The following is a 19,034-nucleotide window of genomic DNA, read 5'->3' on the forward strand; positions in this document are numbered from 1 at the left end:
TTAAAGGTTTGAGTGAGTTGTGCACATGATCTAATGTGAATGGTGTGATCCATTTTGATAATACAAAAGGTTTTATCTATATTTGTAATTCTGCCTGTAATGACAATCAGATCACTACTAAAAAGCGATTTCTACAGAGCAGAATAATAGGGCTAGGTGGAAAGAGTGAAAACTGCAAGATTTTAATTTCCAAATCATTAAAATTATTTAAAAATTATGCGTGACATCAAACTTTGATTCAAGCAATAGGTATTGTTCTGATAACACATTCCATTCAAGGTATATCCCACCTGTGTAAAGTGGCATTCAAGGTCTCGCTCCCAGGGTAAGAGCATGCAGTCACAGTGACCTACATGGCGATGAAAATTTTCTGCAACCAGAAGAGAATTGGGTCATGTTAAGAGCTTAATTGTTGAAGTGAGATTAAAGGACTATAAAATCTCGACTTTTTGATTTTGGCATTCAGAGGGCTGTAAAGAGAAAGTGTTGAAGATGCTTTCTCATAGGCAAAAACCACTTTCAGAAGGTTTGATGTTCACGATAGCCTTTACTAAGAAAATTTGGCCTCAGTGAGAATCGAACTCACGACCCCTGGTTTACAAGACCAGTGCTCTAACCCTGAGCTATGAAGCCTGCATTTTGAAACAGTCCCACAATATTTTTGACCAATTCTATATTCCTTTTTCAAAAATCTTAGAATGTCATAAGTAGGAATGACCCATGCTTCCTGAAAAGATCATGCGGCCATCCTCAAATACACAAGTCGAAAAAATTGCGAAACTCAAAGAAAGTTTGGTCGTGCTAAGAGTCCAATTCTTGGGATGAAATTTAAAGCCTGGAGCAGTTTTTCATTCCCTGGTGCAGCACTGCTTTATATTAGTTGAGGATTTAATAGTCAGAGGGTTGAACAGAAAAAGTTTTGAAGGACTTTTTCCTTCCTTGATTCAAATTGCAGGTTTAAAAGCAAAGCGCTCACATCAGCCCAGTATGTGTGCATATCTTTTCTCTTTTAGTTATGTTCTGATAGAACCCTGTTGAAAAACCTAAGCAGATTTGAAAAGCTGGTAGTAACATCAATTCACCATTAAAAAGCATCTTATGTACTAGAATATTTAGCTTCTTGAGAACAGCCACATTGGTTCTACTAACATGGTTCCAAAACAGCTTCTTTCACCATCAGCCTAGACTAAGATGTTAAGCCCCAGTTCTTAATGCCTCGGTAATCCTCGTGCTGCTTGGCACTACAATCCTTTTTCTTCATTCTTACCAGAAGGTCTTTTTATTCTGAAAATATTTTCATGTAGCAATTGCTAAAACATCCTGGGTAATATTTAAGCAAAACTGAGCTGCCAGAAGCGGTATTTGAACCCACAAGTCCAGGAGAGCATACAACCTGAACGTAGTCCCCCAGACCGCTCAACCATTCGGCAGCTTGCAGATTTTGGTGAGATACCAAAGATCATCGTAAGCATCAACAAAAAAGGTTATCTTTTTGACTAAGCAAGCAACTAAAAGCGCTTCAAAACAATAGACGGGAGAGAAGGCATTGTTCGTCTGATAGTGTGCTCCAAGCATGTGCTAACCTGTGTTAAGGGAATCCTGCAAGTAAAGGTTTGAGTGAGTTGTGCACATGATCTAATGTGAATGGTGTGATCCATTTTGATTAATACAAAAGGTTTTATCTATATTTGTAATTCTGCCTGTAATGACAATCAGATCACTACTAAAAAGCGATTTCTACAGAGCAGAATAATAGGGCTAGGTGGAAAGAGTGAAAACTGCAAGATTTTAATTTCCCAAATCATTAAAATTATTTAAAAATTATGCGTGACATCAAACTTTGATTCAAGCAATAGGTATTGTTCTGATAACACATTCCATTCAAGGTATATCCCACCTGTGTAAAGTGGCATTCAAGGTCTCGCTCCCAGGGTAAGAGCATGCAGTCACAGTGACCTACATGGCGATGAAAATTTTCTGCAACCAGAAGAGAATTGGGTCATGTTAAGAGCTTAATTGTTGAAGTGAGATTAAAGGACTATAAAATCTCGACTTTTTGATTTTGGCATTCAGAGGGCTGTAAAGAGAAAGTGTTGAAAGATGCTTTCTCATAGGCAAAAACCACTTTCAGAAGGTTGATGTTCACGATAGCCTTTACTAAGAAAATTTGGCCTCAGTGAGAATCGAACTCACGACCCTGGTTTACAAGACCAGTGCTCTAACCCTGAGCTATGAAGCCTGCATTTTGAAAGAGTCCACAATATTTTTGACCAATTCTATATTCCTTTTCAAAAATCTTAGAATGTCATAAGTAGGAATGAACCCATGCTTCCTGAAAAGATCATGCGGCCATCCTCAAATACACAAGTCGAAAAAATTGCGAAACTCAAAGAAAGTTTGGTCGTGCTAAGAGTCCAATTCTTGGGATGAAATATAAAGCCTGGAGCAGTTTTTCATTCCCTGGTGCAGCACTGCTTTATATTAGTTGAGGATTTAATAGTCAGAGGGTTGAACAGAAAAAGTTTTGAAGGACTTTTTCCTTCCTTGATTCAATTGCAGGTTTAAAAGCAAAGCGCTCACATCAGCCCAGTATGTGTGCATATCTTTTCTTTTAGTTATGTTCTGATAGAACCCTGTTGAAAAAACCTAAGCAGATTGAAAGCTGTAGTAACATCAATTCACCATTAAAAAGCATCTTATGTACTAGAATATTTAGCTTCTTGAGAACAGCCACATTGGTTCTACTAACATGGTTCCAAACAGCTCTTTTCACCATCAGCCTAGACTAAGATGTTAAGCCCCAGTTCTTAATGCCTCGGTAATCCTCGTGCTGCTTGGCACTACAATCCTTTTTCTTCATTCTTACCAGAAGGTCTTTTTATTCTGAAAATATTTTCATGTAGCAATTGCTAAAACATCCTGGTAATATTTAAGCAAAACTGAGCTGCCAGAAGCGGTATTTGAACCCACAAGTCCAGGAGAGCATACAACCTGAACGTAGTCCCCCAGACCGCTCAACCATTCGGCAGCTTGCAGATTTTGGTGAGATACCAAAGATCATCGTAAGCATCAACAAAAAAGGTTTATCTTTTTGACTAAGCAAGCAACTAAAAGCGCTTCAAAACAATAGACGGGAGAGAAGGCATTGTTCGTCTGATAGTGTGCTCCAAGCATGTGCTAACCTGTGTTAAGGAATCCTGCAAGTAAAGGTTTGAGTGAGTTGTGCACATGATCTAATGTGAATGGTGTGATCCATTTGATTAATACAAAAGGTTTTATCTATATTTGTAATTCTGCTGTAATGACAATCAGATCACTACTAAAAAGCGATTTCTACAGAGCAGAATAATAGGGCTAGGTGGAAAGAGTGAAAACTGCAAGATTTTAATTTCCCAAATCATTAAAATTATTTAAAAATTATGCGTGACATCAAACTTTGATTCAAGCAATAGGTATTGTTCTGATAACACATTCCATTCAAGGTATATCCCACCTGTGTAAAGTGGCATTCAAGGTCTCGCTCCCAGGGTAAGAGCATGCAGTCACAGTGACCTACATGGGCGATGAAAATTTTCTGCAACCAGAAGAGAATTGGGTCATGTTAAGAGCTTAATTGTTGAAGTGAGATTAAAGGACTATAAAATCTCGACTTTTGATTTTGGCATTCAGAGGGCTGTAAAGAGAAAGTGTTGAAAGATGCTTTCTCATAGGCAAAAACCACTTTCAGAAGGTTTGATGTTCACGATAGCCTTTACTAAGAAAATTTGGCCTCAGTGAGATCGAACTCACGACCCCCTGGTTTACAAGACCAGTGCTCTAACCCTGAGCTATGAAGCCTGCATTTTGAAACAGTCCCACAATATTTTTGACCAATTCTATATTCCTTTTTCAAAAATCTTAGAATGTCATAAGTAGGAATGAACCCATGCTTCCTGAAAAGATCATGCGGCCATCCTCAAATACACAAGTCGAAAAAATTGCGAAACTCAAAGAAAGTTTGGTCGTGCTAAGAGTCCAATTCTGGGATGAAATATAAAGCCTGGAGCAGTTTTTCATTCCCTGGTGCAGCACTGCTTTATATTAGTTGAGGATTTAATAGTCAGAGGGTTGAACAGAAAAAGTTTTGAAGGACTTTTTCCTTCCTTGATTCAAATTGCAGGTTTAAAAGCAAAGCGCTCACATCAGCCCAGTATGTGTGCATATCTTTTCTTTTAGTTATGTTCTGATAGAACCCTGTTGAAAAAACCTAAGCAGATTTGAAAGCTGGTAGTAACATCAATTCACCATTAAAAAGCATCTTATGTACTAGAATATTTAGCTTCTTGAGAACAGCCACATTGGTTCTACTAACATGGTTCCAAAACAGCTCTTTTCACCATCAGCCTAGACTAAGATGTTAAGCCCAGTTCTTAATGCCTCGGTAATCCTCGTGCTGCTTGGCACTACAATCCTTTTTCTTCATTCTTACCAGAAGGTCTTTTTATTCTGAAAATATTTTCATGTAGCAATTGCTAAAACATCCTGGGTAATATTTAAGCAAAACTGAGCTGCCAGAAGCGGTATTTGAACCCACAAGTCCAGGAGAGCATACAACCTGAACGTAGTCCCCCAGACCGCTCAACCATTCGGCAGCTTGCAGATTTGGTGAGATACCAAAGATCATCGTAAGCATCAACAAAAAAGGTTTATCTTTTTTGACTAAGCAAGCAACTAAAAGCGCTTCAAAACAATAGACGGGAGAGAAGGCATTGTTCGTCTGATAGTGTGCTCCAAGCATGTGCTAACCTGTGTTAAGGGAATCCTGCAAGTAAAGGTTTGAGTGAGTTGTGCACATGATCTAATGTGAATGGTGTGATCCATTTTGATTAATACAAAAGGTTTTATCTATATTGTAATTCTGCCTGTAATGACAATCAGATCACTACTAAAAAGCGATTTCTACAGAGCAGAATAATAGGGCTAGGTGAAAGAGTGAAAACTGCAAGATTTTAATTTCCCAAATCATTAAAATTATTTAAAAATTATGCGTGACATCAAACTTTGATTCAAGCAATAGTATTGTTCTGATAACACATTCCATTCAAGGTATATCCCACCTGTGTAAAGTGGCATTCAAGGTCTCGCTCCCAGGGTAAGAGCATGCAGTCACAGTGACCTACATGGCGATGAAAATTTTCTGCAACCAGAAGAGAATTGGGTCATGTTAAGAGCTTAATTGTTGAAGGTGAGATTAAAGGACTATAAAATCTCGACTTTTTGATTTTGGCATTCAGAGGGCTGTAAAGAGAAAGTGTTGAAAGATGCTTTCTCATAGGCAAAAACCACTTCAGAAGGTTTGATGTTCACGATAGCCTTTACTAAGAAAATTTGGCCTCAGTGAGAATCGAACTCACGACCCCTGGTTTACAAGACCAGTGCTCTAACCCCTGAGCTATGAAGCCTGCATTTTGAAACAGTCCCACAATATTTTTGACCAATTCTATATTCCTTTTTCAAAAATCTTAGAATGTCATAAGTAGGAATGAACCCATGCTTCCTGAAAAGATCATGCGGCCATCCTCAAATACACAAGTCGAAAAAATTGCGAAACTCAAAGAAAGTTTGGTCGTGCTAAGAGTCCAATTCTTGGGATGAAATATAAAGCCTGGAGCAGTTTTTCATTCCCTGGTGCAGCACTGCTTTATATTAGTTGAGGATTTAATAGTCAGAGGGTTGAACAGAAAAAGTTTTGAAGGACTTTTTCCTTCCTTGATTCAAATTGCAGGTTTAAAAGCAAAGCGCTCACATCAGCCCAGTATGTGTGCATATCTTTTCTTTTAGTTATGTTCTGATAGAACCCTGTTGAAAAAACCTAAGCAGATTTGAAAGCTGGTAGTAACATCAATTCACCATTAAAAAGCATCTTATGTACTAGAATATTTAGCTTCTTGAGAACAGCCACATTGGTTCTACTAACATGGTTCCAAAACAGCTCTTTTCACCATCAGCCTAGACTAAGATGTTAAGCCCCAGTTCTTAATGCCTCGGTAATCCTCGTGCTGCTTGGCACTACAATCCTTTTTCTTCATTCTTACCAGAAGGTCTTTTTATTCTGAAAATATTTTCATGTAGCAATTGCTAAAACATCCTGGGTAATATTTAAGCAAAACTGAGCTGCCAGAAGCGGTATTTGAACCCACAAGTCCAGGAGAGCATACAACCTGAACGTAGTCCCCCAGACCGCTCAACCATTCGGCAGCTTGCAGATTTTGGTGAGATACCAAAGATCATCGTAAGCATCAACAAAAAAGGTTTATCTTTTTTGACTAAGCAAGCAACTAAAAGCGCTTCAAAACAATAGACGGGAGAGAAGGCATTGTTCGTCTGATAGTGTGCTCCAAGCATGTGCTAACCTGTGTTAAGGGAATCCTGCAAGTAAAGGTTTGAGTGAGTTGTGCACATGATCTAATGTGAATGGTGTGATCCATTTTGATTAATACAAAAGGTTTTATCTATATTTGTAATTCTGCCTGTAATGACAATCAGATCACTACTAAAAAGCGATTTCTACAGAGCAGAATAATAGGGCTAGGTGGAAAGAGTGAAAACTGCAAGATTTTAATTTCCCAAATCATTAAAATTATTTAAAAATTATGCGTGACATCAAACTTTGATTCAAGCAATAGGTATTGTTCTGATAACACATTCCATTCAAGGTATATCCCACCTGTGTAAAGTGGCATTCAAGGTCTCGCTCCCAGGGTAAGAGCATGCAGTCACAGTGACCTACATGGCGATGAAAATTTTCTGCAACCAGAAGAGAATTGGGTCATGTTAAGAGCTTAATTGTTGAAGTGAGATTAAAGGACTATAAAATCTCGACTTTTTGATTTTGGCATTCAGAGGGCTGTAAAGAGAAAGTGTTGAAAGATGCTTTCTCATAGGCAAAAACCACTTTCAGAAGGTTTGATGTTCACGATAGCCTTTACTAAGAAAATTTGGCCTCAGTGAGAATCGAACTCACGACCCCTGGTTTACAAGACCAGTGCTCTAACCCCTGAGCTATGAAGCCTGCATTTTGAAACAGTCCCACAATATTTTTGACCAATTCTATATTCCTTTTTCAAAAATCTTAGAATGTCATAAGTAGGAATGAACCCATGCTTCCTGAAAAGATCATGCGGCCATCCTCAAATACACAAGTCGAAAAAATTGCGAAACTCAAAGAAAGTTTGGTCGTGCTAAGAGTCCAATTCTTGGGATGAAATATAAAGCCTGGAGCAGTTTTTCATTCCCTGGTGCAGCACTGCTTTATATTAGTTGAGGATTTAATAGTCAGAGGGTTGAACAGAAAAAGTTTTGAAGGACTTTTTCCTTCCTTGATTCAAATTGCAGGTTTAAAAGCAAAGCGCTCACATCAGCCCAGTATGTGTGCATATCTTTTCTTTTAGTTATGTTCTGATAGAACCCTGTTGAAAAAACCTAAGCAGATTTGAAAGCTGGTAGTAACATCAATTCACCATTAAAAAGCATCTTATGTACTAGAATATTTAGCTTCTTGAGAACAGCCACATTGGTTCTACTAACATGGTTCCAAAACAGCTCTTTTCACCATCAGCCTAGACTAAGATGTTAAGCCCCAGTTCTTAATGCCTCGGTAATCCTCGTGCTGCTTGGCACTACAATCCTTTTTCTTCATTCTTACCAGAAGGTCTTTTTATTCTGAAAATATTTTCATGTAGCAATTGCTAAAACATCCTGGGTAATATTTAAGCAAAACTGAGCTGCCAGAAGCGGTATTTGAACCCACAAGTCCAGGAGAGCATACAACCTGAACGTAGTCCCCCAGACCGCTCAACCATTCGGCAGCTTGCAGATTTTGGTGAGATACCAAAGATCATCGTAAGCATCAACAAAAAAGGTTTATCTTTTTTGACTAAGCAAGCAACTAAAAGCGCTTCAAAACAATAGACGGGAGAGAAGGCATTGTTCGTCTGATAGTGTGCTCCAAGCATGTGCTAACCTGTGTTAAGGGAATCCTGCAAGTAAAGGTTTGAGTGAGTTGTGCACATGATCTAATGTGAATGGTGTGATCCATTTTGATTAATACAAAAGGTTTTATCTATATTTGTAATTCTGCCTGTAATGACAATCAGATCACTACTAAAAAGCGATTTCTACAGAGCAGAATAATAGGGCTAGGTGGAAAGAGTGAAAACTGCAAGATTTTAATTTCCCAAATCATTAAAATTATTTAAAAATTATGCGTGACATCAAACTTTGATTCAAGCAATAGGTATTGTTCTGATAACACATTCCATTCAAGGTATATCCCACCTGTGTAAAGTGGCATTCAAGGTCTCGCTCCCAGGGTAAGAGCATGCAGTCACAGTGACCTACATGGCGATGAAAATTTTCTGCAACCAGAAGAGAATTGGGTCATGTTAAGAGCTTAATTGTTGAAGTGAGATTAAAGGACTATAAAATCTCGACTTTTTGATTTTGGCATTCAGAGGGCTGTAAAGAGAAAGTGTTGAAAGATGCTTTCTCATAGGCAAAAACCACTTTCAGAAGGTTTGATGTTCACGATAGCCTTTACTAAGAAAATTTGGCCTCAGTGAGAATCGAACTCACGACCCCTGGTTTACAAGACCAGTGCTCTAACCCCTGAGCTATGAAGCCTGCATTTTGAAACAGTCCCACAATATTTTTGACCAATTCTATATTCCTTTTTCAAAAATCTTAGAATGTCATAAGTAGGAATGAACCCATGCTTCCTGAAAAGATCATGCGGCCATCCTCAAATACACAAGTCGAAAAAATTGCGAAACTCAAAGAAAGTTTGGTCGTGCTAAGAGTCCAATTCTTGGGATGAAATATAAAGCCTGGAGCAGTTTTTCATTCCCTGGTGCAGCACTGCTTTATATTAGTTGAGGATTTAATAGTCAGAGGGTTGAACAGAAAAAGTTTTGAAGGACTTTTTCCTTCCTTGATTCAAATTGCAGGTTTAAAAGCAAAGCGCTCACATCAGCCCAGTATGTGTGCATATCTTTTCTTTTAGTTATGTTCTGATAGAACCCTGTTGAAAAAACCTAAGCAGATTTGAAAGCTGGTAGTAACATCAATTCACCATTAAAAAGCATCTTATGTACTAGAATATTTAGCTTCTTGAGAACAGCCACATTGGTTCTACTAACATGGTTCCAAAACAGCTCTTTTCACCATCAGCCTAGACTAAGATGTTAAGCCCCAGTTCTTAATGCCTCGGTAATCCTCGTGCTGCTTGGCACTACAATCCTTTTTCTTCATTCTTACCAGAAGGTCTTTTTATTCTGAAAATATTTTCATGTAGCAATTGCTAAAACATCCTGGGTAATATTTAAGCAAAACTGAGCTGCCAGAAGCGGTATTTGAACCCACAAGTCCAGGAGAGCATACAACCTGAACGTAGTCCCCCAGACCGCTCAACCATTCGGCAGCTTGCAGATTTTGGTGAGATACCAAAGATCATCGTAAGCATCAACAAAAAAGGTTTATCTTTTTTGACTAAGCAAGCAACTAAAAGCGCTTCAAAACAATAGACGGGAGAGAAGGCATTGTTCGTCTGATAGTGTGCTCCAAGCATGTGCTAACCTGTGTTAAGGGAATCCTGCAAGTAAAGGTTTGAGTGAGTTGTGCACATGATCTAATGTGAATGGTGTGATCCATTTTGATTAATACAAAAGGTTTTATCTATATTTGTAATTCTGCCTGTAATGACAATCAGATCACTACTAAAAAGCGATTTCTACAGAGCAGAATAATAGGGCTAGGTGGAAAGAGTGAAAACTGCAAGATTTTAATTTCCCAAATCATTAAAATTATTTAAAAATTATGCGTGACATCAAACTTTGATTCAAGCAATAGGTATTGTTCTGATAACACATTCCATTCAAGGTATATCCCACCTGTGTAAAGTGGCATTCAAGGTCTCGCTCCCAGGGTAAGAGCATGCAGTCACAGTGACCTACATGGCGATGAAAATTTTCTGCAACCAGAAGAGAATTGGGTCATGTTAAGAGCTTAATTGTTGAAGTGAGATTAAAGGACTATAAAATCTCGACTTTTTGATTTTGGCATTCAGAGGGCTGTAAAGAGAAAGTGTTGAAAGATGCTTTCTCATAGGCAAAAACCACTTTCAGAAGGTTTGATGTTCACGATAGCCTTACTAAGAAAATTTGGCCTCAGTGAGAATCGAACTCACGACCCCTGGTTTACAAGACCAGTGCTCTAACCCCTGAGCTATGAAGCCTGCATTTTGAAAGAGTCCCACAATATTTTTGACCAATTCTATATTCCTTTTTCAAAAATCTTAGAATGTCATAAGTAGGAATGAACCCATGCTTCCTGAAAAGATCATGCGGCCATCCTCAAATACACAAGTCGAAAAAATTGCGAAACTCAAAGAAAGTTTGGTCGTGCTAAGAGTCCAATTCTTGGGATGAAATATAAAGCCTGGAGCAGTTTTTCATTCCCTGGTGCAGCACTGCTTTATATTAGTTGAGGATTTAATAGTCAGAGGGTTGAACAGAAAAAGTTTTGAAGGACTTTTTCCTTCCTTGATTCAAATTGCAGGTTTAAAAGCAAAGCGCTCACATCAGCCCAGTATGTGTGCATATCTTTTCTTTTAGTTATGTTCTGATAGAACCCTGTTGAAAAAACCTAAGCAGATTTGAAAGCTGGTAGTAACATCAATTCACCATTAAAAAGCATCTTATGTACTAGAATATTTAGCTTCTTGAGAACAGCCACATTGGTTCTACTAACATGGTTCCAAAACAGCTCTTTTCACCATCAGCCTAGACTAAGATGTTAAGCCCCAGTTCTTAATGCCTCGGTAATCCTCGTGCTGCTTGGCACTACAATCCTTTTTCTTCATTCTTACCAGAAGGTCTTTTTATTCTGAAAATATTTTCATGTAGCAATTGCTAAAACATCCTGGGTAATATTTAAGCAAAACTGAGCTGCCAGAAGCGGTATTTGAACCCACAAGTCCAGGAGAGCATACAACCTGAACGTAGTCCCCCAGACCGCTCAACCATTCGGCAGCTTGCAGATTTTGGTGAGATACCAAAGATCATCGTAAGCATCAACAAAAAAGGTTTATCTTTTTTGACTAAGCAAGCAACTAAAAGCGCTTCAAAACAATAGACGGGAGAGAAGGCATTGTTCGTCTGATAGTGTGCTCCAAGCATGTGCTAACCTGTGTTAAGGGAATCCTGCAAGTAAAGGTTTGAGTGAGTTGTGCACATGATCTAATGTGAATGGTGTGATCCATTTTGATTAATACAAAAGGTTTTATCTATATTTGTAATTCTGCCTGTAATGACAATCAGATCACTACTAAAAAGCGATTTCTACAGAGCAGAATAATAGGGCTAGGTGGAAAGAGTGAAAACTGCAAGATTTTAATTTCCCAAATCATTAAAATTATTTAAAAATTATGCGTGACATCAAACTTTGATTCAAGCAATAGGTATTGTTCTGATAACACATTCCATTCAAGGTATATCCCACCTGTGTAAAGTGGCATTCAAGGTCTCGCTCCCAGGGTAAGAGCATGCAGTCACAGTGACCTACATGGCGATGAAAATTTTCTGCAACCAGAAGAGAATTGGGTCATGTTAAGAGCTTAATTGTTGAAGTGAGATTAAAGGACTATAAAATCTCGACTTTTTGATTTTGGCATTCAGAGGGCTGTAAAGAGAAAGTGTTGAAAGATGCTTTCTCATAGGCAAAAACCACTTTCAGAAGGTTTGATGTTCACGATAGCCTTTACTAAGAAAATTTGGCCTCAGTGAGAATCGAACTCACGACCCCTGGTTTACAAGACCAGTGCTCTAACCCCTGAGCTATGAAGCCTGCATTTTGAAACAGTCCCACAATATTTTTGACCAATTCTATATTCCTTTTTCAAAAATCTTAGAATGTCATAAGTAGGAATGAACCCATGCTTCCTGAAAAGATCATGCGGCCATCCTCAAATACACAAGTCGAAAAAATTGCGAAACTCAAAGAAAGTTTGGTCGTGCTAAGAGTCCAATTCTTGGGATGAAATATAAAGCCTGGAGCAGTTTTTCATTCCCTGGTGCAGCACTGCTTTATATTAGTTGAGGATTTAATAGTCAGAGGGTTGAACAGAAAAAGTTTTGAAGGACTTTTTCCTTCCTTGATTCAAATTGCAGGTTTAAAAGCAAAGCGCTCACATCAGCCCAGTATGTGTGCATATCTTTTCTTTTAGTTATGTTCTGATAGAACCCTGTTGAAAAAACCTAAGCAGATTTGAAAGCTGGTAGTAACATCAATTCACCATTAAAAAGCATCTTATGTACTAGAATATTTAGCTTCTTGAGAACAGCCACATTGGTTCTACTAACATGGTTCCAAAACAGCTCTTTTCACCATCAGCCTAGACTAAGATGTTAAGCCCCAGTTCTTAATGCCTCGGTAATCCTCGTGCTGCTTGGCACTACAATCCTTTTTCTTCATTCTTACCAGAAGGTCTTTTTATTCTGAAAATATTTTCATGTAGCAATTGCTAAAACATCCTGGGTAATATTTAAGCAAAACTGAGCTGCCAGAAGCGGTATTTGAACCCACAAGTCCAGGAGAGCATACAACCTGAACGTAGTCCCCCAGACCGCTCAACCATTCGGCAGCTTGCAGATTTTGGTGAGATACCAAAGATCATCGTAAGCATCAACAAAAAAGGTTTATCTTTTTTGACTAAGCAAGCAACTAAAAGCGCTTCAAAACAATAGACGGGAGAGAAGGCATTGTTCGTCTGATAGTGTGCTCCAAGCATGTGCTAACCTGTGTTAAGGGAATCCTGCAAGTAAAGGTTTGAGTGAGTTGTGCACATGATCTAATGTGAATGGTGTGATCCATTTTGATTAATACAAAAGGTTTTATCTATATTTGTAATTCTGCCTGTAATGACAATCAGATCACTACTAAAAAGCGATTTCTACAGAGCAGAATAATAGGGCTAGGTGGAAAGAGTGAAAACTGCAAGATTTTAATTTCCCAAATCATTAAAATTATTTAAAAATTATGCGTGACATCAAACTTTGATTCAAGCAATAGGTATTGTTCTGATAACACATTCCATTCAAGGTATATCCCACCTGTGTAAAGTGGCATTCAAGGTCTCGCTCCCAGGGTAAGAGCATGCAGTCACAGTGACCTACATGGCGATGAAAATTTTCTGCAACCAGAAGAGAATTGGGTCATGTTAAGAGCTTAATTGTTGAAGTGAGATTAAAGGACTATAAAATCTCGACTTTTTGATTTTGGCATTCAGAGGGCTGTAAAGAGAAAGTGTTGAAAGATGCTTTCTCATAGGCAAAAACCACTTTCAGAAGGTTTGATGTTCACGATAGCCTTTACTAAGAAAATTTGGCCTCAGTGAGAATCGAACTCACGACCCCTGGTTTACAAGACCAGTGCTCTAACCCCTGAGCTATGAAGCCTGCATTTTGAAACAGTCCCACAATATTTTTGACCAATTCTATATTCCTTTTTCAAAAATCTTAGAATGTCATAAGTAGGAATGAACCCATGCTTCCTGAAAAGATCATGCGGCCATCCTCAAATACACAAGTCGAAAAAATTGCGAAACTCAAAGAAAGTTTGGTCGTGCTAAGAGTCCAATTCTTGGGATGAAATATAAAGCCTGGAGCAGTTTTTCATTCCCTGGTGCAGCACTGCTTTATATTAGTTGAGGATTTAATAGTCAGAGGGTTGAACAGAAAAAGTTTTGAAGGACTTTTTCCTTCCTTGATTCAAATTGCAGGTTTAAAAGCAAAGCGCTCACATCAGCCCAGTATGTGTGCATATCTTTTCTTTTAGTTATGTTCTGATAGAACCCTGTTGAAAAAACCTAAGCAGATTTGAAAGCTGGTAGTAACATCAATTCACCATTAAAAAGCATCTTATGTACTAGAATATTTAGCTTCTTGAGAACAGCCACATTGGTTCTACTAACATGGTTCCAAAACAGCTCTTTTCACCATCAGCCTAGACTAAGATGTTAAGCCCCAGTTCTTAATGCCTCGGTAATCCTCGTGCTGCTTGGCACTACAATCCTTTTTCTTCATTCTTACCAGAAGGTCTTTTTATTCTGAAAATATTTTCATGTAGCAATTGCTAAAACATCCTGGGTAATATTTAAGCAAAACTGAGCTGCCAGAAGCGGTATTTGAACCCACAAGTCCAGGAGAGCATACAACCTGAACGTAGTCCCCCAGACCGCTCAACCATTCGGCAGCTTGCAGATTTTGGTGAGATACCAAAGATCATCGTAAGCATCAACAAAAAAGGTTTATCTTTTTTGACTAAGCAAGCAACTAAAAGCGCTTCAAAACAATAGACGGGAGAGAAGGCATTGTTCGTCTGATAGTGTGCTCCAAGCATGTGCTAACCTGTGTTAAGGGAATCCTGCAAGTAAAGGTTTGAGTGAGTTGTGCACATGATCTAATGTGAATGGTGTGATCCATTTTGATTAATACAAAAGGTTTTATCTATATTTGTAATTCTGCCTGTAATGACAATCAGATCACTACTAAAAAGCGATTTCTACAGAGCAGAATAATAGGGCTAGGTGGAAAGAGTGAAAACTGCAAGATTTTAATTTCCCAAATCATTAAAATTATTTAAAAATTATGCGTGACATCAAACTTTGATTCAAGCAATAGGTATTGTTCTGATAACACATTCCATTCAAGGTATATCCCACCTGTGTAAAGTGGCATTCAAGGTCTCGCTCCCAGGGTAAGAGCATGCAGTCACAGTGACCTACATGGCGATGAAAATTTTCTGCAACCAGAAGAGAATTGGGTCATGTTAAGAGCTTAATTGTTGAAGTGAGATTAAAGGACTATAAAATCTCGACTTTTTGATTTTGGCATTCAGAGGGCTGTAAAGAGAAAGTGTTGAAAGATGCTTTCTCATAGGCAAAAACCACTTTCAGAAGGTTTGATGTTCACGATAGCCTTTACTAAGAAAATTTGGCCTCAGTGAGAATCGAACTCACGACCCCTGGTTTACAAGACCAGTGCTCTAACCCCTGAGCTATGAAGCCTGCATTTTGAAACAGTCCCACAATATTTTTGACCAATTCTATATTCCTTTTTCAAAAATCTTAGAATGTCATAAGTAGGAATGAACCCATGCTTCCTGAAAAGATCATGCGGCCATCCTCAAATACACAAGTCGAAAAAATTGCGAAACTCAAAGAAAGTTTGGTCGTGCTAAGAGTCCAATTCTTGGGATGAAATATAAAGCCTGGAGCAGTTTTTCATTCCCTGGTGCAGCACTGCTTTATATTAGTTGAGGATTTAATAGTCAGAGGGTTGAACAGAAAAAGTTTTGAAGGACTTTTTCCTTCCTTGATTCAAATTGCAGGTTTAAAAGCAAAGCGCTCACATCAGCCCAGTATGTGTGCATATCTTTTCTTTTAGTTATGTTCTGATAGAACCCTGTTGAAAAAACCTAAGCAGATTTGAAAGCTGGTAGTAACATCAATTCACCATTAAAAAGCATCTTATGTACTAGAATATTTAGCTTCTTGAGAACAGCCACATTGGTTCTACTAACATGGTTCCAAAACAGCTCTTTTCACCATCAGCCTAGACTAAGATGTTAAGCCCCAGTTCTTAATGCCTCGGTAATCCTCGTGCTGCTTGGCACTACAATCCTTTTTCTTCATTCTTACCAGAAGGTCTTTTTATTCTGAAAATATTTTCATGTAGCAATTGCTAAAACATCCTGGGTAATATTTAAGCAAAACTGAGCTGCCAGAAGCGGTATTTGAACCCACAAGTCCAGGAGAGCATACAACCTGAACGTAGTCCCCCAGACCGCTCAACCATTCGGCAGCTTGCAGATTTTGGTGAGATACCAAAGATCATCGTAAGCATCAACAAAAAAGGTTTATCTTTTTTGACTAAGCAAGCAACTAAAAGCGCTTCAAAACAATAGACGGGAGAGAAGGCATTGTTCGTCTGATAGTGTGCTCCAAGCATGTGCTAACCTGTGTTAAGGGAATCCTGCAAGTAAAGGTTTGAGTGAGTTGTGCACATGATCTAATGTGAATGGTGTGATCCATTTTGATTAATACAAAAGGTTTTATCTATATTTGTAATTCTGCCTGTAATGACAATCAGATCACTACTAAAAAGCGATTTCTACAGAGCAGAATAATAGGGCTAGGTGGAAAGAGTGAAAACTGCAAGATTTTAATTTCCCAAATCATTAAAATTATTTAAAAATTATGCGTGACATCAAACTTTGATTCAAGCAATAGGTATTGTTCTGATAACACATTCCATTCAAGGTATATCCCACCTGTGTAAAGTGGCATTCAAGGTCTCGCTCCCAGGGTAAGAGCATGCAGTCACAGTGACCTACATGGCGATGAAAATTTTCTGCAACCAGAAGAGAATTGGGTCATGTTAAGAGCTTAATTGTTGAAGTGAGATTAAAGGACTATAAAATCTCGACTTTTTGATTTTGGCATTCAGAGGGCTGTAAAGAGAAAGTGTTGAAAGATGCTTTCTCATAGGCAAAAACCACTTTCAGAAGGTTTGATGTTCACGATAGCCTTTACTAAGAAAATTTGGCCTCAGTGAGAATCGAACTCACGACCCCTGGTTTACAAGACCAGTGCTCTAACCCCTGAGCTATGAAGCCTGCATTTTGAAACAGTCCCACAATATTTTTGACCAATTCTATATTCCTTTTTCAAAAATCTTAGAATGTCATAAGTAGGAATGAACCCATGCTTCCTGAAAAGATCATGCGGCCATCCTCAAATACACAAGTCGAAAAAATTGCGAAACTCAAAGAAAGTTTGGTCGTGCTAAGAGTCCAATTCTTGGGATGAAATATAAAGCCTGGAGCAGTTTTTCATTCCCTGGTGCAGCACTGCTTTATATTAGTTGAGGATTTAATAGTCAGAGGGTTGAACAGAAAAAGTTTTGAAGGACTTTTTCCTTCCTTGATTCAAATTGCAGGTTTAAAAGCAAAGCGCTCACATCAGCCCAGTATGTGTGCATATCTTTTCTTTTAGTTATGTTCTGATAGAACCCTGTTGAAAAAACCTAAGCAGATTTGAAAGCTGGTAGTAACATCAATTCACCATTAAAAAGCATCTTATGTACTAGAATATTTAGCTTCTTGAGAACAGCCACATTGGTTCTACTAACATGGTTCCAAAACAGCTCTTTTCACCATCAGCCTAGACTAAGATGTTAAGCCCCAGTTCTTAATGCCTCGGTAATCCTCGTGCTGCTTGGCACTACAATCCTTTTTCTTCATTCTTACCAGAAGGTCTTTTTATTCTGAAAATATTTTCATGTAGCAATTGCTAAAACATCCTGGGTAATATTTAAGCAAAACTGAGCTGCCAGAAGCGGTATTTGAACCCACAAGTCCAGGAGAGCATACAACCTGAACGTAGTCCCCCAGACCGCTCAACCATTCGGCAGCTTGCAGATTTTGGTGAGATACCAAAGATCATCGTAAGCATCAACAAAAAAGGTTTATCTTTTTTGACTAAGCAAGCAACTAAAAGCGCTTCAAAACAATAGACGGGAGAGAAGGCATTGTTCGTCTGATAGTGTGCTCCAAGCATGTGCTAACCTGTGTTAAGGGAATCCTGCAAGTAAAGGTTTGAGTGAGTTGTGCACATGATCTAATGTGAATGGTGTGATCCATTTTGATTAATACAAAAGGTTTTATCTATATTTGTAATTCTGCCTGTAATGACAATCAGATCACTACTAAAAAGCGATTTCTACAGAGCAGAATAATAGGGCTAGGTGGAAAGAGTGAAAACTGCAAGATTTTAATTTCCCAAATCATTAAAATTATTTAAAAATTATGCGTGACATCAAACTTTGATTCAAGCAATAGGTATTGTTCTGATAACACATTCCATTCAAGGTATATCCCACCTGTGTAAAGTGGCATTCAAGGTCTCGCTCCCAGGGTAAGAGCATGCAGTCACAGTGACCTACATGGCGATGAAAATTTTCTGCAACCAGAAGAGAATTGGGTCATGTTAAGAGCTTAATTGTTGAAGTGAGATTAAAGGACTATAAAATCTCGACTTTTTGATTTTGGCATTCAGAGGGCTGTAAAGAGAAAGTGTTGAAAGATGCTTTCTCATAGGCAAAAACCACTTTCAGAAGGTTTGATGTTCACGATAGCCTTTACTAAGAAAATTTGGCCTCAGTGAGAATCGAACTCACGACCCCTGGTTTACAAGACCAGTGCTCTAACCCCTGAGCTATGAAGCCTGCATTTTGAAACAGTCCCACAATATTTTTGACCAATTCTATATTCCTTTTTCAAAAATCTTAGAATGTCATAAGTAGGAATGAACCCATGCTTCCTGAAAAGATCATGCGGCCATCCTCAAATACACAAGTCGAAAAAATTGCGAAACTCAAAGAAAGTTTGGTCGTGCTAAGAGTCCAATTCTTGGGATGAAATATAAAGCCTGGAGCAGTTTTTCATTCCCTGGTGCAGCACTGCTTTATATTAGTTGAGGATTTAATAGTCAGAGGGTTGAACAGAAAAAGTTTTGAAGGACTTTTTCCTTCCTTGATTCAAATTGCAGGTTTAAAAGCAAAGCGCTCACATCAGCCCAGTATGTGTGCATATCTTTTCTTTTAGTTATGTTCTGATAGAACCCTGTTGAAAAAACCTAAGCAGATTTGAAAGCTGGTAGTAACATCAATTCACCATTAAAAAGCATCTTATGTACTAGAATATTTAGCTTCTTGAGAACAGCCACATTGGTTCTACTAACATGGTTCCAAAACAGCTCTTTTCACCATCAGCCTAGACTAAGATGTTAAGCCCCAGTTCTTAATGCCTCGGTAATCCTCGTGCTGCTTGGCACTACAATCCTTTTTCTTCATTCTTACCAGAAGGTCTTTTTATTCTGAAAATATTTTCATGTAGCAATTGCTAAAACATCCTGGGTAATATTTAAGCAAAACTGAGCT

The 19,034-nt window shown here is 38.4% G+C and overlaps 9 non-coding genes across 9 annotated transcripts; all 9 read right to left on the reverse strand.

The window, feature by feature from the left end:
* Positions 1-5,368: 5,368 nt before the first annotated feature.
* Positions 5,369-5,441, reverse strand: TRNAT-UGU (transfer RNA threonine (anticodon UGU)). Its single transcript has one exon. It is a non-coding gene; the product is annotated as a tRNA-Thr (tRNA).
* Positions 5,442-6,978: 1,537 nt separating this feature from the next.
* Positions 6,979-7,051, reverse strand: TRNAT-UGU (transfer RNA threonine (anticodon UGU)). The gene has a single exon. It is a non-coding gene; the product is annotated as a tRNA-Thr (tRNA).
* Positions 7,052-8,588: 1,537 nt separating this feature from the next.
* TRNAT-UGU (transfer RNA threonine (anticodon UGU)) lies at positions 8,589-8,661 on the reverse strand. Its single transcript has one exon. It is a non-coding gene; the product is annotated as a tRNA-Thr (tRNA).
* A 1,536-nt stretch (positions 8,662-10,197) lies between these two features.
* Positions 10,198-10,270, reverse strand: TRNAT-UGU (transfer RNA threonine (anticodon UGU)). Its single transcript has one exon. It is a non-coding gene; the product is annotated as a tRNA-Thr (tRNA).
* Positions 10,271-11,807: 1,537 nt separating this feature from the next.
* On the reverse strand, positions 11,808-11,880 carry TRNAT-UGU (transfer RNA threonine (anticodon UGU)). The gene has a single exon. It is a non-coding gene; the product is annotated as a tRNA-Thr (tRNA).
* Positions 11,881-13,417: 1,537 nt separating this feature from the next.
* Positions 13,418-13,490, reverse strand: TRNAT-UGU (transfer RNA threonine (anticodon UGU)). The gene has a single exon. It is a non-coding gene; the product is annotated as a tRNA-Thr (tRNA).
* Positions 13,491-15,027: 1,537 nt separating this feature from the next.
* Positions 15,028-15,100, reverse strand: TRNAT-UGU (transfer RNA threonine (anticodon UGU)). The gene has a single exon. It is a non-coding gene; the product is annotated as a tRNA-Thr (tRNA).
* A 1,537-nt stretch (positions 15,101-16,637) lies between these two features.
* Positions 16,638-16,710, reverse strand: TRNAT-UGU (transfer RNA threonine (anticodon UGU)). The gene has a single exon. It is a non-coding gene; the product is annotated as a tRNA-Thr (tRNA).
* Positions 16,711-18,247: 1,537 nt separating this feature from the next.
* Positions 18,248-18,320, reverse strand: TRNAT-UGU (transfer RNA threonine (anticodon UGU)). The gene has a single exon. It is a non-coding gene; the product is annotated as a tRNA-Thr (tRNA).
* Between the last annotated feature and the right edge of the window lie 714 nt (positions 18,321-19,034).

Source organism: Eleutherodactylus coqui, chromosome 7 (genome assembly GCF_035609145.1).
Source record: "Eleutherodactylus coqui strain aEleCoq1 chromosome 7, aEleCoq1.hap1, whole genome shotgun sequence".
In the NCBI taxonomy this organism is placed as follows: Eukaryota; Metazoa; Chordata; class Amphibia; order Anura; family Eleutherodactylidae; genus Eleutherodactylus; species Eleutherodactylus coqui.